Consider the following 22,580-nt stretch of genomic DNA (forward strand, 5'->3'; position numbering starts at 1 on the left):
AAGAACTTAACAATTTAATGAAGACAAATGTACTTTAAGACAAGTATTTTTATTTAATGCCCTAAAAAAAAAAAACCCACAAACTATGTTACCAGCATTCCAAGTTAAGGCACTATGAATTTCATGAAGGCAAAACAATAAAGATTTCACAAAGACTATCTGGTAAGTGTCACAGAAGGAAGTTTTCAAGGAGTTTAACCTCCTCAGAAAGTACCAGATGCCAATAATATTCAAAATTTTACTAATATTTAAGAACAGAGAACTCTAAAGCTGCCTAAACTATTTCAAAGCATCAGAGCTAAGCTTCCAAATAATTTTGACATAGAGATCAAAGCAGTGATATCCAAAATTAAGAGAATAACGAATACAAATGAATACTACAGTTAATCAGACACAAAAATTCTAAGACGATAAAAAAGAAAGTCTTTAGGAATGCACCAAAGAAATAGTATACCACTGTTATGATCAAGTAGAGTTTAGTTCTGATATTCAAAAGTGGTTCAATATAATAAAATCTTTTTAGTCTGCCATACAATAATATCAAGGAAAAATATGATTATTCCACAGTCACTGAAAGACATCTGATAAACTTACACATCCATCAAGATTTCCTTAAAATAGGAATAAGCAGATGTTTACCATGGAAACATACATGCATAATACACAAGCCTAAAAGTCAGTACCAAACTTAGTGAAGTAATCTAAAAATAATCCTATTTAGATCTGAAACAAGATAAGAGTTGTCCATTATTGTTAGTATTACATAATATGATAAAAGGTTAAAAAAAATGGAGGAGACAGAAAATGACCACTAACTGCAGATAATGACTTTATATAGGTGGAAAATTAAAAAGAACCACCTATTTTAAAAAGTCTTGGATATAAAAATTATATTTCTAGGCATAACATTAAGATTCAAATCAACTCTACTCAAACCTTCACCATCAGTTACAAGATGAGACAGAAGTCCCCGTTTGCAAAATAAACAATAAAAACTAAAATATAAACTTAGCAAGAAATGTTCTATTAGGTAGACCTGTTTGAAATCACCAATATTTAACAATTCTTTAACATTTTAAAGTCAAATTACACAATTCAAGCTAATATATACAGAAGATTTGAAAACCACATATTAAGACATAAAGAAGATTTTTAAGTTAAGTAGGCTGACTCTAAAATTTATATGAACAGTAAGAAAAATAAAGAAGAGATTAATGTGAGAGAACTACATGTCTATGAAACCACAATAATTACAACAAAATGGTACTGAGATGAGAGAGGGAAGGGGAATCCCCAAGATGACTGGAAATAGGATGATAATCCTATGATGACAGCTATACAGAGAGAATAGAAAGCAACCAGTCTAAATTGGAGGTTATCAGAAATTCTAGTAGAACCTTCTTTCAGAGGATGACATTGACAGCACATCTGTTAGGTCTTTGAAAATATTATTATTATTATTATTATTTTAATTAACATATAACATATTATTTGTTTCAGGGGTATAGGTCTGTGAATCATCAGTCTTACACAATTCACAGCACTCACCATAGCACATACCCTTCTCAATGTCCATCACCCAGACACCCCATCCCTACCAACCTCCTCCTCCAGGAACCCTCAGTTTGTTTCCTGAGATTAAGAATCTGGTCTTTGAAAATATTAAGTACAAATTTATGTAACTGGCAGACAGCTCATAATTAAATTAAAAAATAAGCAAACTTAGTCAAATATTAGTTCCAGGAGAAAAGTAGTACAGAAAAGGAAAAGTAGTCATGTTTTACTACATGGCTCAGCTATGAACAGCACTTATAGAAGTCAATAATTATATAAAAAATGAATACTGATCTAACCCAAATTATGACAGAATTATGTTACCAGCATATAGTGAAGAGAATCTGACTGTCTACACCAGAATATATAAAACTGACATTAAAGCAACTATTTTAGAGACAAAGAATATAAAATTAATCAGCTAAGAGATAAAAGTTGTTTCTTTCAAACCAACATAAGTTAATGTTTTAGAGCTATATGACTTTCATTTGGATATACTATTTTGATAAAATTAAAACTAAAAAAAGAAAGGGGGAGAAAAATAAAGGTACATAATAATAGATACATACTTAGTAGGCTACCATGTACGTACATGTGTACTAAAGGTATTTGTGTGTACATAACTTTCTTTGAAAGAATTTTTTTTAAAAAAGCACTACCTTGATGGATCCAAGGAGGAAAACTGGGTGGCAGAGTCACAAGAAAAATACAAGGGCATTTCCTACTAAATAGTACTCAATATCTTGAATTTTGAACCACAAAAACATATTACTTTTCAAAACTTCATACTGATACATCATTATTTATTACGTATTTCTCTATTAATAGACTTTTACATTGTTTCTCAGCTGTGTGTGTATCTGTGTGTGTATGTGTAGGTACTTGGGACAACCAAAGTTTCAGGTATCTAAAACTGTGTGTATTAGCGTTTTGGTGGTTACACCCCCTTATTTTCTTAATCCTTTTTTTTTTAAATTTTATTTATTTATTTGACAGACAGAGATCACAAGTAGGCAGAGAGGCAGGCAGAGAGAGAGGGGGAAGCAGGCTCCCTGCTGAGCAGAGAGCCTGATGTGAGGCTCCATCCCAGGACCCTGAGACCATGATCCCAGCCGAAGGCAGAGGCTTCAACCCACTGAGCCACCCAGGTGCCCCACCCCTAACTTTCTAAACATTCTACCACAAGCATGTATTAGTTTTATCCTCAGGAACTATGTGTATCTGTGTATGTATAAGTCCTAATATCCACAGTTAGCATGAAGACCAACATTAAATCTCATGATCCTTGTTTTTAATATCATATAATCAAATCCTCAAAGTTCTGAGATTTTTGGAAATGAGATTAGCATTAGCATCAGTGGACTCAGTAGACTGCCCTTCCCAATTTGGGTGGGCACCATCCAATCCTTTGAGGGCCTAAATACAACAAAGGTCAAAAGAAGGAAGAATCTGCCCTTTATAAGTTTGTTTGTCTTCCTGCCTCATTGCTAAGACATCTCTTCTCTGACCCTTGAACTGGGATTTACATCTCCAGCACCCCTGTTTATCAGGCCTTCACACTCAACCTGAATTGTATCACTGGTTTTCCTTGGTCTCCAGCTTTCAGACTTCAGATCATGGAACCTCTCAGCTTCCATAATTGTGTGACCCAAAGCCTCATTTAAAAAACAAACAAACACAAATCACATACACACACACACACACACAGAAGTTCTGTTTCTCTGGAGAACCCTAATACATCTGCTATTAGTATATAATACATTATCAGTATATAGTACGTTCTTCCTTATTCCTTTTTTTTTTTTAAAGATTTTATTCATTTATTTGACAGACAGAGATCACAAGTAGGCAGAGAGGCAGGCAGAGAGAGAGGGGGAAGCAGACTCCCTGCCGAGCAGAGAGGCCAATGCAAGGCTCCATCCCAGGATCCTGGGATCATGACCTGAGCCGAAGGCAGAGGCTTTAACCCACTGAGCCACCTAGGCACCCCATTCCCTATTCCTCTTCTTAATTATAGCTTTATCAATGCTATAATTAAACACTGCTAACATATCAATCTCTAGTTAATACAGATGTTAGTAAAACTGTGAGAGATAACCTTAAACTTTCTAACCTAAATCTAAAATAGATAAAAATTATCACCAATTAATAAATGTCAAGAAATCTTACACTACCAAGTATAAAATACCCTAAAAGCACTCTAACTTTGCTGAACAAGAAGGGATATCTGTAAGGGGAGTCCTTACTTTTAACACATCCCCCAGGTGAATCAGATACGGAACCCCCACTTTAAGAACAAGTGGATCACATCATATAGGCTGAAGGCACTTTTGTTGCATGATTAAATAGGTCTAATTCCAAGCTATTAGAGAAACTTCCTAAAATTGCACTATGAAAGTTGCCAAGCCTGAAGAAATTAGTTTCTAGAATTAGGAAGTTCAGCACCAGAAATCACATCAAGATCCATGGCAATCTGTGAGCCTTTGACATTCCCCCACAACTCAAAATCAGTGATAACTCTGTTACTTTCTATTTAAGTTGATTCTGTGTATATCCTCACTTACATTTAAAAAGTAAATTCTTTGAGAACCAATTCCTAACCACTTTAACCCCACCCCACAAAGCCAAAACTTGCAAAAATAAGCTGGTATACTGTTTTCTAGCACATACCAGAAGGAAATTCAATCATTTTTTTACTCCCCTCCCATCACTACTGTCATCTCACCACTACCACTCCCCCAACTCACTCCTGTACCACCAGATCACACACATAAACTCAAAAAAGAGAATCTGGACACTAAGAGGATATTTTTCCCTTTTTGTCAGCTCCTCCCTACCAAGGTGGCATGGATTCACCATTCATAAAGAAAGGTTATCAACTTTTAGAGTAGATGTAATTAAAGGTCTTACAAAAAGCACATCTGGGCACCATTTAGAATACGAAACTTTACACACTTTAGTGAAACAAGAATATCATACAAGCTAGTACTATGCTTATCGAAAATATTTACTAACATCTAGTCTGAAAGCCTTAGCAGTCACAAGTACCAGTAGTTACAAAGTGTGTGTTTTATGTGTGTGTGTGCGTGCGTCTGCATGTTTTTCAACAAAAAATGACCACCTGACATTCTGAGCAAGAAAAATGTTTGAAGGGTTAAAAATTGTAAATCTGTAACAAAATGAACCAAAGTAGAGTCTACATGCTGAAAAAAGCATCTTCAAAAGAAAACCTATATTAAGCAGATCCTAAACTTTAAATTTTTCTTACCCAAATTTGGAAAAGGAATTTTTTTGGTAACTTTACCAACTTATTATCTCATCAAGACATTAGTGCTGCGAATGTTCTGCCAATCAAACTGTGATTTCCTTTTAAATGTAGCTGATGTTCTAATCTAAATGATACAACAAATCAAAGTATTTAGAAAACCTAGCAGAGGACCATGGCGATTAGCCAAGAAATAAGAAGTGATTTCTTCTTCCAAACTTTTAAAAAACCATTTTCAACTAAAAATACATCTATGAATATGTTCATATATATATACTGCATATGTAGAATATTCTTATAGAAAACAAAATAGTTCTCTGGGAAGGAATTTTGAGGGTAAGAGTGGGAGGGGTAAAAATACCATCAATCTAGCTTTCTGTTCTCTAGCTTTAGGTTTTCCTCAATAGAGACCCTCCCCCCTCAACACACACACACACACACACACACACACACACAAAACCACCCAAACACCTTCTCAATGACTGTCTAAGAAATATGACAAATCAGTTTTATTTATACAAGGAACTGTACATAAAAAAAAAAGTTTTGCAAACAGGGGACCCTGTTATATCAGCACTAGTCTACAAAATTTTAAACAGTAAGAGAAACTTGCATCAACATTAAATCAACAAATTTCATGAAAAAATAAAAATGAGGTAAAATTTCAGCTGACATAGTTAAGAATGATCTAATTTTAAAAAATTTCTCTAGAAGCTGAAATTGCCACATAACTTCCTCAAGACCTTTGAACATCAACAAATTCAAAAGCTCTGGCCTTTAGCAATAATTATTAGGGTCTGATGAGAGGTAAAAAGTAATAAAAATAAAACTTAAGTTGGGATAACACTACAAGAATATGCTTAGTGCCTAGTGTGTGCACAGCTATCTTTCATTGTTTGTTTGTTTGTTTTTTGTTTTTCCATTAAAGTATTTTCTAATAAAGTGATTTAAAAAGTTATATCCTTTACAGGTAGATAGATCAATCTATCTCCACTATACCAGCTATGTTATAGTGCAAAATTACAATCACTACTATAATTTACAGGCAAGAGGTTTCAAGTCATGATCACTGATGCTGAGTTTGATACTCAATATAACTCTTAATAGAGGAAAAAAGATAAAACCTCATAAAAAGGATGTAATAGTGGAACTCTTTCCATTCCTTCAGGAGGTCAAAATAATAGAGGTATTTGGCAAGGATTTGCAGAAGTACATTATATTACACGGTAATTCAACCATGACAATCTGTCAGTTGGCCTAGCACGATGGTTAAAGGAATGCGGACTACAGCTGCATAGCCTGTAGGATCTTGGGCAAGTTCACTGAACAAACATTTATTTCTCTGCACCTATTTTCTCATAATGGAAGTATCTATTTCCTAGGACTGTTATGAGAATTCAGTAAGATAGCTTAAAGCACTTGTAACAGGGATAGCACAGAATAAAAGCAATATTATGCACTATGCTTACTAAAACAAAAAAAATTCAGTTTCTAGGAGAAGAAATAAAAATATTCTGCCTAAGAACATGGTTCAGTGAGAATAAGATACATATTGTTAATTTTTACTTTTGAACTATCACAACATTCATTCATCCTCTTCCCCACAGCTGATCCGATATAAAAGTATTATAAACCGTCTTTGACACTTAAATTTTATCCTATCCTGTAACTTCTACAACCTTGAACAAATAGTTACATAAAAACAAAACTAAACAACAACAACAAAAACCCACTGGGGAGTTCCTTCTATTTGCACGTGATTTCTAGGTCAGTTTGCTTGATTATCTTATTAAATGTTAGGTTCTGACCTTGACATGAACAGAATTAAACTGAGGAATTTAAATTAGTGGGTAGTTAGGTTGGCATCCTGCACATGGAAATAACTCCACACAACTGCCTTAAAAAATGAGTTCACTCTTAACTCTTACTGAAGTATTTGTAAGTACAATTATAGGATGTCTTAATTTAATTTTATTCCACCACCTGATCCTCCCCCCAACAAAAACTGCTAGGCAGTTTTCATATATGACATAAAAAGCATGGCCCATGTTCTGTTACTAATGTTAATTTCTTAGTTTTGACAAATATACCACGGTTATGTGAGATGTTAGCATTCAAGGAGACTTGGAGAAGGGTGTATGGTTAACTCTTTGTATTACCTTTGCATATTGTCAAAATCAATCCAAAACACAAGTTTCTTTTTAAAATAAGCATAATCCATTAAAGAAAAATTTGAGAAACTGAACTTCAAAATTAAAAACTTCTGTTCCACAAAATACACTTATTAAAAATGAGAAGGCAGGGGCGCCTGGGTGGCTCAGTGGGTTGAAGCCTCTGCCTTCAGCTCAGGTCATGATCTCGGGGTCCTGGGATCAAGCCCCGCATTGGGCTCTCTGCTTGGCGGGGAGCCTGCTCCCCCTCTCTCTCTGCCTGCCTCTCTGCCTACTTGTGATCCCTTTCTCTGTCAAATAAAAATTAAAAAAAAAAAAAAAATGAGAAGGCAAGTTACAGACCAGGAGAAAACATTTGCAAAGCATGTATTTGGTAAAGGATTTGTAACCAGTGTAAAGAACTCTCAAAACTCAATTAAGAAACAACCCAATTTTGGGGTTGCCTGGGTGGCTCAGTCAGTTAAGCAACTCCCTTCGACTCAGGTCATGATCCAGGGGTCCTGGGATCGAGTCCTACATCAGGCTCTTCGCTCGGTGGGGAGCCTGCTTCTCCCTCTGCCTGCATCTCCCCAGTTTGTGTGAGTGTGCGTTCGAGTGCTCTCTGGCAAATAAATAAAATCTTCCTCCCCGCCCCAAAAAAGAAGCAACCCAATTTTTAAAAAACAGGCAAAAGATTTTCACCATCGTATCACCAAAGAAAATACAGGGAAAGCAAATAAAAGTGAAAGATGCTCAATATCCTCAGTCATGGAGAAATGCAAATTGAAACCATAATGAAATACCACTACGTACCTATTAAAATGGCTAAAATTTTAAAGACTGGCCACAGTAAGTATTGCAAAGGATGTGGAAGGACTGAAACTTTCATATACTGCTCATGGGAATACAAAACGGTACAATCACTTTGGAAAACAATTTGGCATTGCTTTCAAAGCCAAACAAACACTTAGATATAATCCAGCCATTCCACCCTTAAGTATTCACTCAAGAGAAAGGAAAACACAAAAGGTCACAGCAGCTCTATTTGTAATAGTCAAAAAATGGGGGCGCCTGGGTGGCTCAGTCGTTGGGCGTCTGCCTTCGGCTCAGGTCATGACCCCAGGGTCCTGGGATGGAGCCCCTCATCAGGCTCCCTGCTCGGCGAGAAGCCTGCTTCTCCCTCTCCCACTCTCCTGGCTTGTGTTCCCTCTCTCACTGTTTCTCTCTCTCTCTCTCTGTCAAATAAATAAATAAATAAAATGGAAAAAATTCTCAAATGTCCATGAACAGGTACATAGATAAACAATCTGTACTACAGACATGCAATGTAATACAATTCAGCAACAAACAGGAATGAATTTGGCACACACAACACCCTCAAAATAATTCTTCTGTGCAAGAAGCCAGACCCCCCCCCCAAAAAAAAATGTAGTTTATGATTCCACTTACAAAATGCAAAAAATGCAAACTAAACTATAGCTACAGAATATAAATCAGTGGTTGCCTGGAGGAGGAAGCCAGGAGGAAGGGATTACAAAAGGGCACGAGAAAATCCCTGAGGGTAAAGGGGATATGTTTACTAATTGCTTGTGATAGCTTCATGGATGTATACATACGCCAAGATGTATCAAACTGTACAATTTATGTAGTTTTTTGCATGCCAATTGTGCCCCTGATAAAGCTGTTTTAAGAAGTGGGGCAGAGAGAAATAAGATGATGAAAGACTAATAATTATTGAAGCTAGGCAACAGGCACATGCCTATCACACTCTTCCTTCTAGTTTTTGGCAGGTCTTTAAATTCCCGTAAGAAAGTTTTAGAATTCTGTCCATTCTTAAAATAGAAAGAAAACAATAATTCAATGTTGTATTTACTTTCTATATACACTATTGTAATACCTGCCTGGGTACAGTTGCCAGAATAGAATTCTTTAAAACAGACAAAAAGCGTATGGATAAATTTTTTTTATTTTTTTATTTTATTTTTTCAGTGTTCCAAGATTCATTGTTTACGCACCACACCCAGTGCTCCATGCGATACGTGCCCTCCTTAAACTGTATAGAGCTTAACAGCTATAGAAATAGTAGCAACTGTTGAGTATTCCATTTTAATTTCATGTGTATCATTAATTTTAACCTTTGTTTACCCTCCAAAAAATAGGCTTACCATGTATTAATAAACTATTTGTTATTTGCCTATAATTTCTACAAAAGCTCTTTTAGATATGGTCTTGATGGTTACTAGATTTAAAAAAAAAAAAAAAAAAAAGTACCACAATGTGGAAGGAAGGAATGTTTGCATCCAGATGACACTACATAGTTTTTTCTTGAAGGAAGATTTTCAACTTGAATGTATAGTGACGGGGGTTTTTCTTGCAATGGGAACCTACAGTCTAATACTACTAGGCACTGTGCTGTTTTAAAGGGTATGTTACAACTATGTATGTCAAAGAACAGTAGTTAAGATTTAAATGTTAAGTAAAAGGTGTATCAATTACCTCTTAAGACTGAAGCGAACAGAAGGATTCAGGAAGTTTTTTTCTAGAGGATACAGCAACTGAATTAAGCCTTGAAGTGACAAAAAAAGATTTCACTAAGAAAGTATTCTTTAATGTACAAGTGATTGAGGAAACACCATTTTTAATACCAATGGCTTAGAATAAGTGTTTTACAACTGCTAGCTCAGAAATACTGACCTGGCTACCTTAAACAATTACTATTTATAATCTTATCAAAGAAATTTAGCAAAATAATGCAATAATAAATTCCAAGACACATTAATGAGCAATAAAGAATATGTTAATATGCAAATGTGCCAAGCCTAATAACTGCAGGGAGAGGGCAAAACTAAACCGGAGTCTGTCAAACTTTCGAATGAGTTAATGCTGTTTCCCTCTCATTATACTGTAGAAACTATATAAGCACTTAAGACTATCAATACTTTCCAGATACTATGTTAGATACAGAGGCCTGTTAGGAAATGTTAGGCCTTAATTTTCAATTCATTAAAAATATGAGTAAGGATACACTGAGAAAACATGAAAAAAATAAGTAGCAATTTTAATTAAGCAGATAAAAATTAAATTGATAAGCATTATGTCACTGATTTATTTATCTTAGTAAAAAGATATTATAAATATATATCCACCCAACAGTATCACTTCAAAATATATAAAACAACCAAAGCTACATGTGAAATTTTTGAAGTAACAAAAAGCCAACAACATTCTAAGACTGGAAACAAAATATGCAGCAGAACAGTACTGCCATTAAAGAGGAAACAATAAGGAACATCGTGAAAATTATAGTGGAGGACTAGTGGTCAAAATTGGTGGGATGCAGATAAGACAACAGCAGGAAAACTATGCTTCTAAACACATGGGAAGACAAACCCCCTCCCCCCCAAAAGATGATCTTTCAACTCAAAGAGGAAACAGTGTAAATTTAAAAAAAGGGGGGGACTATAAAGACAGGAATCACTGAAATAAAGAACAAAAAGGGCAAAGAGTCAGAAAACCAAAATGTGATTCTTTGAAGAAAATGTTAAAAAGATAAACCGCTGGCAAACTCAATCAAAAAGAGTTGGTGATATGTGGTGATGTGAATTAATAAAATATGCTACAAAAAACATGAAATAACCACAGATTTTTAAAATTATAAAATATTACAAACTATACAAATACCAATATATTTGAAAAATCAGAAATGGATTTCCCTAGAAAAACAGCAAAATTGGCACAAAGTATAAAACTAATGAAAACTGGGGCGCCTGGGTGGCTCAGTGGTTTAAAGCCTCTGCCTTCGGCTCAGGTCATGATCTCAGGGTCCTGGGATCGAGCCCCGCATCGGGCTCTCTGCTTGGCGGGGAGCCTGCTTCCTCCTCTCTCCCTCTCTGCTGCCTCTCTGCCTACTTGTGATCTCTGTCAAATAAATAAATAAAATCTTAAAAAAAAAAATAAAATAAAAAAATAAAACTAATGAAAATTAAAGAAATTTGAGTCGATTTCCCTCATACAGAGAAGGGAAAAATCCAAACCAGGTTGTTTGGGGGGTTTTTTCCCACTTTTTGTTTGGGAATAATTTCAAAGTTTCATAAGAATTGCCAGCATAGTACAAAGAACATACACAAACCGTATCAACCTGTTAACATTTGCCTCATTTCTTCCATCACTTGTCATTTGCTCACAGCACACTCTCACATCTTCCTTCTCACTCTTTATCCTGATCCATATAATTGATCTCTAACTACCTTAGTATGTATTTCCACAGAATAAGGATATTTGCTTACATAACCACAGCACAGTTACAACTTCAGTTACACTGACATAATACTTTAACCTATCATCCGTATTGCAATTTTGTCAGTTAACCCAATCATATTCTTAGAGCATTCCTTCCACAACTCCCAAGGACAGAACTGAGTCCAGAACCATGTCCTGCATTTATCACGCATCTTCAGCCTCCTTTAACCTGGACAGATTTTGGTCTTTACCTTACATGGTACTGCTATTTTTGAGGAACATAGTCCTTTAATTTTTAAATAATATGGTCCTTATTTGAGGTTTGTCTGATGTTTCTTCATGACCAGATTCAGTTTATATATTCCTGGCCAGAATCCTTCATAAGTAATGTTGTGTCTTTCTCCGGGTATTATATCCAGAAGCATACGATACCCATCAGCTTCAGCACTTGCAATTCCACTTTTAGGTGATTCTCAGAGAAATGGATGTCCACAAAAAGGCTTGTAGGAAAATGGCCCCTTTTATTTCTAATAGCCAAGAACTAGAAGCAGCCTCGATGTCCAACAGCACTAAAATAAAGAAACTACAGTATATTCACAGAATGTACTAACTACTCCCAATAAAAATAAATGAATTACTGACTAATGAAACAACATGTATAAATCTTGGAAACATTACGCAGAGTAAAGGAAGCTAGACACAAGAACATACTGTGTAACCCTATTACAGAAGCTCCAGAATTAGCAAAACTAATCCACAATGATAGAAATTGAATCACAGGTTGCTTCGGGGGATTCACTAGAAAAGGACATGAGGAACATTCTGGGGTAATACAAATGTTCTATACCTTGATGGGGGGGCAGGTTACACAAATATATGTATTTGTCAAAATTGATCCAACTACATATAGAGCTAATATATGTGCATTTATTTCATTATATGTAAATTATCTTAGCTTAAAAATCTAAGAAACAGAAAAGTTTATATTTTCCTCTCAGCAATAACCAAAAATAAGCTATAGCAATAACAAAAATTATAAAACAATTTAGAAATTAACCTAAGAAAAATAATAAACAATGATTTACAGATAAACAATTTTAACTCTGGTAATGATCATACAATGAAGAAATAAACATACAAAAATCTAGTTCATAGATGGAATGCTGGTGACAGCACTGTAAAAATAGCAATTCATCACTCAAATATAACTCTTATCAAAATACCTGAAGGATCTTATTGTTCTAATATGATATAGAAAAGAAGCGGTCCGGGCACCTGGGTGGCTGAGTTGGTTGACCGACTGCCTTTGGCTCAGGTCATGATCCCGGACTTCCAGGATCGAGTCCCGCATCGGGCTCCCAGCTCCTTGGGGAGTCTGATTCTCCCTCTGACCTTCTCCTCTCTCATGCTCTCTCTCACTCATTCTCTCTCAAATAAATAAATAAAATCTTTAAAAAAAAAAAAAAAAGAAAAGAAGTGGTCCAAGAATAACTAAATTAACCAAAAAAAAAAAGGAAAGGCATGTGGTTCACCTTGCCAGATAAATTTATTACAAAAGCATTGTAATTAGACTACAGTACTGGGATTGCAATAGACAGAACAGAACGGAACAGAATATACCCAAATGCATTTGTTAACATATAGTCTCTCTTCAGAAGCAGCCACACACAAACTGTTCAATGAATAAATGATACTATGAGGCTTATCTAAGGGCATCTGCCACATCATTAACTACTTACAATTCATTTTAATGATGACTAAAGCAATTAAAAATAAAGTGTTAAATGAAAAGAAATAGAATGAGATTAGTGTTAGACAATTTATGTAATATTTTATAACATATAAGCAAAACAAGACTATTTGGGAAGAAAACACATCAAACAAACACATGAAGGCTGACTGGAAAGGCTCCAATATACTGTGGGGTAATTGCCTAAAATGGGGAAAGATGGAAGATAAAAGAGTCATCATGTAAAATGGAGTGAAAAAGGGGACCCATGCAAAACTCTGCATCAAGTACGAGCAATGCCATCGTCAGCACCTGATGTCTTGGGGGAAAAAAGTTATGTTTTTATTTTTTTATTCAGACTTTTAGATAAATTTTTACAAATAAAGAAGCTAAACTCAGAAATTAACTTGTCCAAAGTCATTCGATTGGTGATTACGAGCCTAGATTATCTCTCTCCAAAGCCTACGATCTTTCTTTATTGCTGTACTTCATATTTAACATCCTCTGGTCAACAGATAAATGAAAAGTGAGAAAATAACACCCACCTGTTCACTCAATAATTGATGGTATTAGTCAAGGCTAGTTATAGCATAACAAAAATATAAGAACTATCACAAAAGAGGAATAATGTTTACCTCAGATTTAGATAGTAGCAACAACAGAAATAAGAAATTTTGCAGTATAGTGACGACACATGGACTTCAGAGTCAAGATCCCTAGGTGTTATTCCCAGGTCCTCCATTTATTAGTTGTATGCTCTTGGGTAAATTACAAAACCTGTGTGCCTCAATATCGATACTCAAAGGAAGTTACTACGGGGCCTGTGGGTGGCTTCGCTAGTTAAGCTTACTCTATTTTTAAAGATTTTTATTTATTTATCTGACAGACAGAGATCAAAAGCAGGCAGAGAGACAGGCAGAGAAGAAGGGAAGCAGGCTCCCCGCTGAGCAGAGAGCCTGATGATGAGGATGATGAGATGGGGAGCTTGATCCCAGGACCCTGAGATCATGACCTGAGCTGAAGGCAGAGGCTTTAACCCATCGAGCCACCCAGGCGCCCCTAAGCTTCTTACTCTTGATACCAGATCAGGTCATGATCTCGGATGGAGCCTGGCATCCAGCTTCTCACTGAGCGTGCAGCCTGCTTGAGAGTCTCTCTCTACCCCTCTGCCGCTCCCCCCTGGCTCATGCACGCGTGTGCACGGACTCACGTGCTCGCTTGCTTGCTCTCTCTCAAATAAATAAACAAAATGGAGTTATTATGAGAAAAATAAAATGATGCATGTGCTGTGCTTATCAATCTGACATAAATACAAACTCAAATGTTAACTACTGTTATCAGCTATTGTCCTTTCTACCATTTTTACTTATCAAATTCCAGATTAGTATATACTTGTATATACTATTAGTAGTCTCAGTTTCTTCACCTTCTATTAGCCCTCAGCCTTTTGATTTCTAATTTCTGCCCTCATTAAACTACTGAAATCAGTATGGTAGTAGCAGGATATACTTTTTTTTTTCCTCTGCTGTGTGTGGCACCTTTGACTACTGCTTCTACTTGAAACCTTCTTCTCCTTTGGTTTGTCAAATTATACAATTCTGTTTCTCACTTCCCTCCGAGTTTTCTGAGTCTCCTTTGATACGCTGCTTCTGCTAACTATAGCAGATTAAATTCCGGTGCGTCCAGGGTTCTGTTCTCAGTCTTCCTTGTATACCTCATTTAAAAGTTGAATCTCTCTCCCTTCATGTTCCAAGATATCTCCAAAACAACTAAATCCAAGCTTGAACACAAACTTCCTTTGCCAAATCTCCTCTTCCTGTATCCTTGATCTCGTCAAGTGATACTGCTATCCACTCAGTCAAGTCAGAAACCTGAAAAACATCTATGCTACTCCTTTCCCTTCATCCTCCCTCTACTACCTATAGTTTACTTTACCTCAAATTTCTGTAATCCATTTCTCCATCCTGCTATGATTGCCTCAGCTCAAGCCCTCATATCTTACTTAGAGCAAACTTCTAACAGAGTTCCCTAATTCCCATCTTACCACCTCTGCAAATCAACCCTTCACACGGCCACGAACCTAACACTAATTGTCAGAATGCTGTTCTCCTGCTTAGGACCTCTTATCAACTCTCCGCGACAAAATTCAAGCTTCCTTGCATATTTTAAAATATCTAAAATTCCTCTATTGCCTAAGTGTTCAGCTTTATATTTTCTGCCACTCCCTGCCTCCCACTTCAAGCTTCAGTAATACGGGAACTACTTGTAGCTGTTCCCTGAACACATCTGGCTGTCTCATGCTTCCAAGTCTCTGGCTCATGCTTCATCTTCCAAGACTGTTCTGCCCCTGCTCCCACTCCTCACCACCCAAAACCTGACGGAATTCTTTTTTTTTTGTTTTTCCCCTGGGGGAGGGAACAAGTTAGTGACTAGGACACATTCCTGATTTCCACAGCCTGGGGTTTGGCCACAACCCTCTGGCATATCTAAGCACTTACTACAATCCTGAACTGAAATTAACTGTTTATATTTCTGTTCCTCACACAACACTGAGCACCTCTAGGACACAGAACTTGCTGCCCTGTTCTCAGCACAGTGATCTCCTAAGCTCTTCCTTTGACTATGGATTGGACACAGCTTGGATAAGAACTTAGAAAAGGGAGAGAGCCCAGTAATCACAGAATTTATGGTAAAAGAAAGAACAGAACTGGGCAATGAAGAATTGCTTCTTAAACACAAGTACACATCTAATCCATAGTATGGAGACATAGTGTAAGACATTCAATTACAGCAGTGCGGTTCAAGTAATGCCCTACGTACATTCCCCTTCACAAACAAACAAATAGGCAATCCAGGAAAACATAAAGGTGGGAAAGTAGAACTTAACTTTGAGTTAACAGTAAAAATTACGGGTATTTTTTTAACATTACTGTTCAGAAATCTGAAAAAATTAAAAGAAATTCTATGAAGCACACGGAGATTTGCAGGAAATGGGTATTACGGAAGCCACTTGGATCGAAACACAAAAAAATACCCAAAGATCACTGGGCCTCCAGTGCTTCTGCTTCATAAGCACTCTACTTTCTTTCGATCACAATGTATTAAAAGACAGACAGCCTTCTTAAACTATTACCAGCTTGGGGACTCCTTTAAGGTTGCTTCTCTCTGTGAGGTCTACCTGCTGATCACAAGAGGTGACACTGTGTTCATTTCTCCCCCCAGTTTTTATTCTAGTTGGCTGCCACAGCAGTTTCCAATCAAATCACATGGAACTACAGAGCTCGGCTGAAGAAAACTCTGTATTCAGGTGTCTGCTTCTAATCAAACCTTTGAATTTCTAAAGTTCTGATCTTTAATCTTCACTCTCCTATAGGACTGTTCTTGTATTCTCTTAGCTTAATTATTCCATACACCAAAATCTATTGGAGGATTGTTTCACAAATTTGCCTATAATTTCAAGGATCTAGCATGGGGTAGCACTTATTAAACAATATGGTTTGTTCTGTTTTTACATCTTAACATACCATTAGAAATTCAGCCAATACAACTGTTCTCAAAGCTTCTGAAGATAATCACATACTTACTTGATAATGATATATTTTAAGAAACTGCATCAGGTATCTTTAGCCTCTAAAACCCAAGTCACAATACCTTGCAATCTTAATTTTCAACTCAAAACTACAAAGATAGGGGCGCCTGGGTGGCTCAGTGGGTTAAGCCTCTGCCTTCAGCTCAAGTCATGATCTCAGGGTCCTGGGATCAAGCCCCACATCGGGCTCTCTGCTCAGCGGGGAGCCTGCTTCCCTCCCTCTCTCTGCCTGCCTCTCTGCCTACTTGTGATCTCTCTCTCTGTGTCAAATAAATAAATAAAATCTTAAAAAAACAAAACAAAACAAAACTACGAAGATAATTCCCAAATAAATCACTACCAGGCTAACAGGTTAGTCGTGCTATACCTACAAAAGTAGGTTTGGGCCAGACTTCAGGCCTTTAAGGCCTTTTTCTCTTCAGGGAAGACAGGAGCCTTTGAAAGATGTTTTAGCAAGAGACTGATATAATCAAAACTGTGTGTTAGTAAGATAAATCATGGCACTGTGCAGAATGGGTTGAAGCATACATATAAGGGTGGGATTACTCCAGCCTCTTCTATCTCACTGCCAAACAAATGTGTAAGAATTCATGCCTACCAGCTCTTCAAGTATCATGTTTCCACTCCCATAAGCTTTTACCAACTACTTCCCTCTTGAAAAAAAGGCCCTTTTCTCAGTTTTCAAACTTTTCAGCTTTATCTGAGACATTTTATATTGCTGCCATTCAAATAACCTCCTTAAACCTCTTCCCATCTTTCATTTCAAACCACTCTCCTTCCCTTCAGAGCTTTACTTTGCTTAGCATCCTTCTTTATTCTAAGTCTCGGCAGAAGCTCCATGTTCAGTCAAACTTTTTTCAAACACAATCCCTTCTATGAGGACAACTCCAGCCCAAATCTTAAGTGCACTGAAGTCTGCATTTTTAAAAGTTTTTTAAAAGATTTATTCATTTGACAGAGAGCTCGCACGAGCGCACAAGGAGGGAGAGCAGCAGACTTTCCACTGAGCAGGGAGCTCGATGCAGAACTAGATCCCAGGACCCTGGGGTCGTGACTGAGCCAAAGGTAGACGCTTAACCCATGAGCCGCCCAGGTGCCTGAAGTCTGCATTTTTCAGTGCCTATATCATGTCTCCACTTGGATCATTCCACGTGGATCATTCCACTATCTCAACGGCTCCTCCTATTCAAATCCTCAGCAACTCTTCCAATTCTTTTTGAACATGTCCAATTCTTCTTCTTGCCCCAGTTAAAAAACAATGACCTTTTCTTCTCTTTTTGAAGTTCATTGCACAGATTTGTAACTTTAGATCCTAGCATTTATTCTCTCAACCAATATACTCCAAGAAAGCAGCTAACTAACTTTGTTTTATCCACCAGAATCCTACAAAGAATATACCACACAGAAGCCTCAGTAAATATCTTTCAACACCGACATGGATGACAGAATGAGAGTTCTGAAGAACAAGAGCCTGTCAGAGGCAAATTCAAATCAAGTTCTCTTCTGAACCCTAGACCAATGCTATTTCTACTATATTCCTCTGTTAATGGCCAATCTACTCCAACCCAAATCATTTACTTCCTCAAAACTCTGCTTAATGCACCCTCTTCATTTTTACTACCAAATACTTGTTATGATAAACGTCAATTACTTCAACTGCTTTTTTTTTTTCTTTTTTAGCATTCATCCCTCCAAGTCCCTTCTGAAATATTTCCAGCACAATGATATCAAAAATAACATTCTTGGAGCACCACTTCTCTTGCTGGATCTTTACTGTCTAATTCCTTAGGTTAGTTTGTAAAACCCATTACAATTCCCAAAATACAGCTTTTAGTTTCTAGACAAGCTTGTCTGCTTACTATCACTCACACCTGTATCAAGTACATTATCTCTTTTATTCTCTTTTTCCTTGACAACTAAGTACTATCTACCCACTACAGACAGACGCACACATACACCCCAAACTAGGACAAGACCCATTATTCACATCAGCAGCACCAGTACACCTTATTTCAGTTCATGAAAAATGTACATTCCCAAGAAGCGAAGTTTATAAGCCACACATCATTTTCTCTTAAACTTAAGTCAAGTCTTTCCTGACCACTCCAGGCCTAATTTTTCCCTTCTTTAAGCACTGCTGAGCAATTCAGCTTTTTGAATTGAAAATTCACAAATGTCCAAATTAGGTATCTTGGAATTTAAAAGTACAAAAAAAAAAATCTCAGAATTCATCTAATCTAGTAGTAATAAAGAATGAATAAGAATATCCCAAGCCTACTGAGACAGAATCCCCAAGGTAAGAATCCTAGTCATGTGTATTTTTTTTAAAGCTTCATGAATAATTCTAATGTTCATTCCTAGTTGAGGCAATCCAGTTTGCCCATTTTCAGATAAGAAAACTAACACACAAAGAAAAGGTAAAGAAATTTGCCTAAGGCCATATACAAGACTACTGGCCACATAAAGCAATGACAAAAACACAGGCTCACCAGACGTCCATTGACAGATGAATGGATAAAGAAGATGTGGTGTGTATATATACCTTTTGTATATATATGTATGTCTACACACACACACACACACACACACACACACTGGAATATTACTCAGCCATCAAAAAGAATGAAATCCTGCCATTTGCAACAACATGGATGGAACTGAGGATATTATGCTAAGCGAAGTCAGTCCGTTAAAGACAAATACCCTATAATTTCACTCATATGTGGAATTTAAGAAACAAAACAGATGAATATAAGGAAAGGGAACAAACAATAAAATAAGATAAAACTACAGAGGGAGGCAAACTGTAAGACTCTTAACTCTAGGAAACAAACTGAGGGTTGCTGGAGGGGAGGTGGGTGGGGTAAAGGGGTAAATGGATGATGGGCATTAAGGAGGGCACTTGATGTAATGAGCACTGGGTGTTACATGCAACTGATGAATCACTAAATTCTACCCCTGAAATTAATAACACACTGTACGTTAACTAAATTAAATTTAAAAAATAGGAACAAAAGACAGGCTCAGACTCGGCCTACTTAGTTTTGGCTCATTGCTTACTAGCTGTGAAAACTTGGGCAAGTTGGTTTACTTTTTTGTGCCTCTCTTTTTTCATCTTTAAAATGGCGTGGCTATCTCAAAAGAGTTGTAAAGAGAGTAAGTTGGTGGACACGAAACACTGAGAATATTACTAAGCATTCAGTAAAGGCTCACTGTTAATAATGGAAAAAAAAGGGGGGGGGATTACAACCAAACTCTAGGTTAGTTTTATGCCCTTTCCACTACATCAGTATGCATGTGTATTTTGACAACCAGAAGGGCAGAGCTCAAGTCTCCTGCTTCTTCAGGATTCCCCACCTCCACAAACACATTGTTGGTAACTAAATACCATTTTGAATTAATTAATGGATTCCTATTTCTGAACCCTGCCACCTATGCCCTCCTAATTACAGCAAAGCACCCAGAGGAAATAAAAAGAATTCTTGTAACAATGCTTACTATGAGCAAGGCATTATTTTAAGTACTTTACATATTTTCTTGTGTTAGATTACAAATACTCTATAACAAGAAACACAAAATTAGCTTAGTACCTATAAGCCAAAAAACATGTTCTAACAAAGTTAGGTGTTACTTCTACGTAAAATATAAAACAATTTTAACTAGTCATTCATCACAAAAATAAAGTCCTAAAATAAAATCAAGCTGTCAAAAAATCTGCATTTATGAAATAAGTTTATCCCAAGGGATTAATATTTTTATACTGCAAATACTTGAAAATAATTTCTCATATCCTTGCAACATGTACAATTTTACTTTTTGAAACTACTTTAAAATATAGCCTTAAAAGCAAAACATACAACTGGCACTAAAGTACAATCTGCAATACGTACATACTATGTTTTAAATAAAGAGTCCCATTTATGTATAAACTACATGTTATGTATAAAATACAAAAGTATTTCATACATATGTTTCTACTTGAAGATGGCTTGAAAGAATAATAAAGCATTTAAAATTTTTATAAATTTTTCTCTTCCCTTTTGGTACAAGTACTAGAATGTTAGCTATACATATTGACCTATTTGTCTATTCAGACAGTTGAAACAAGTGAAAGAATAATTTAGGAGTTCATGAACAATGGAAAAATGAAATAACCAATGTCCAAAGGTAAGTTAGGTGTTAGTATCTTTTCATTACCAGCCAACCCAACTACCTGCCTCCATTCCAATATACCCTCAAAAGTTTAATAATCTAAAGACGTTATTATAAAACACATACAACTCTTTTTAAAATAATTCAAAGGATATTATAAATAAGTAATCTGCCACTTTTTAATTGGTCACAAATATTGGAGTTTTACACAAAGATATTGTACCTTCCTGGTCACACCTTCTTCCACAGACCTTTTCCTATTTAGGGAATCCGGCTTCATTTAACTTGTCTGAAAAGATCTAACACTGTTTTTAATACCTTAACACCTCTTTTAAGTACTATAAGCTTTCTCTGGAATGTATATCCCAGGGCAAAGATAAACTTTTCTTCCCAAAGTTTTTCACATCAAGTTCCACAAGACTTTAAAAAAAAAAAAAAAAATTTGAGATACAACTGGCATATAAAGTATGTTTGTTTCAGGTGTAAAAAATAATAATCCAATATTATTATGTATTGTGGTATGTTTATTACAAAGTACATCCATCACCACACAGCTATAATTTTTTTTTCTTGTGATAATTTTTAAGATCTACTCTTAGCAACTTGAAGATCTACAATACAGTATCATTACCTAGAGTCACCATGCTAAAAACTATATGCCTGGACAAGAAAGACTATTAAAAGAAAAAGTCATCAAATGATTTAAAGAAGAGGGATTACTTCACTATTTTATTCTGAATATTTATTATTTTATTCAGAAAAGAGACTTATGGTCTTTAAAAATAGCTACAGAAACACAACAAAGAAAGTAACTTCTCCAGACAAAAGACAGGATTTTCAAGGATATTTCCAATCATTACCTTAAAAATGACAAAACTGCTTATTTTTATTGTTTCTTTTATTTCGGCTCACTTACGCATATTAACAAATGAGCAAGAAACCAGCAAAATTATCAAAGAAAAAGCAACAGAAGGGCTACAGAAATAAAGTCACAAACCAAGAAATATTACCTCTGAAGTCAAAGAAAACTAGGTAACACATTCAGAAAAACTACTAAGGACTGGGGCACCTGTGTGGCTCAGAGGGTTAAAGCCTCTGCCTTCGGCTCAGGTCATGCATGGTCCCAGGGTCCTGGGATCGAGCCCAGCATCGGGCTCTCTGCTTGTCAGGGAGCCTGCTTCCTCCTCTCTGCCTCTCTGCCTGCCTCTCTGCCTACTTGTGATCTCTGACCATCAAATAAATAAATAAAATCTTAAAAAAAAAAAAAAAAAGGAAGGAAGAAAGAAAGAAAAAGAAAAATTACCAAGGACAAAAAAGCATACAAAGCAGACCACCTTGATTTAGCTATCTATCAAGTCTCTCCACTGTGACTGCCACTTTAGGGCTTCCAGCCTCCGAAGTCTGTCCCTTCCAATCCACTCTATGGTCACAGTGATCTAAATTAAAAAAAAAAAAAAAAAATCAATCTGACCTCACGCTCTTGCTCAAACTATTGCCCTGACTCATACTCTCAGCCAGGCTAAAAATCACAGTTCATCTGCATAATTATCAAGTCCCTTCAAAACCTGGCTCTGGGGGCACCTGGGTGGCTCAGTGGGTTAAGCCTCTGCCTTCGGCTCAGGTCATGATCTCAGGGTCCTGGGATCGAGCCCCGCATCGGGCTCTCTGCTCAGCGGGGAGCCTGCTTCTCCCTCTCTCTCTGCCTGCTGCTCTGCCTACTTGTGATTCTCTCTCTCTCTCTGTCAAATAAATAAGATAAAATCTTAAAAAAAAAAAAAAAAAAAAAAAAAAACCAAAACCTGGCTCTAGCCTCCCTTCCCATCTCTCCCCACAAATACTCTAGGAATCTTGCCTCTACCTGAAACAAAATTCTTCCATTTTGTACTATCCATCCTGCAAACC

The 22,580-nt window shown here is 36.4% G+C and overlaps 1 protein-coding gene across 3 annotated transcripts in view; it reads right to left on the minus strand.

Annotated features, from left to right (window-relative positions):
- The window catches only part of SUCO (SUN domain containing ossification factor), a 95,201-nt gene that overhangs the window by 67,056 nt on the left and 5,565 nt on the right, over nt 1–22,580 (minus strand). The window lies entirely within an intron of this gene.

Source organism: Martes martes (genome assembly GCF_963455335.1).
Source record: "Martes martes genome assembly, chromosome: 15".
In the NCBI taxonomy this organism is placed as follows: domain Eukaryota; kingdom Metazoa; phylum Chordata; class Mammalia; order Carnivora; family Mustelidae; genus Martes; species Martes martes.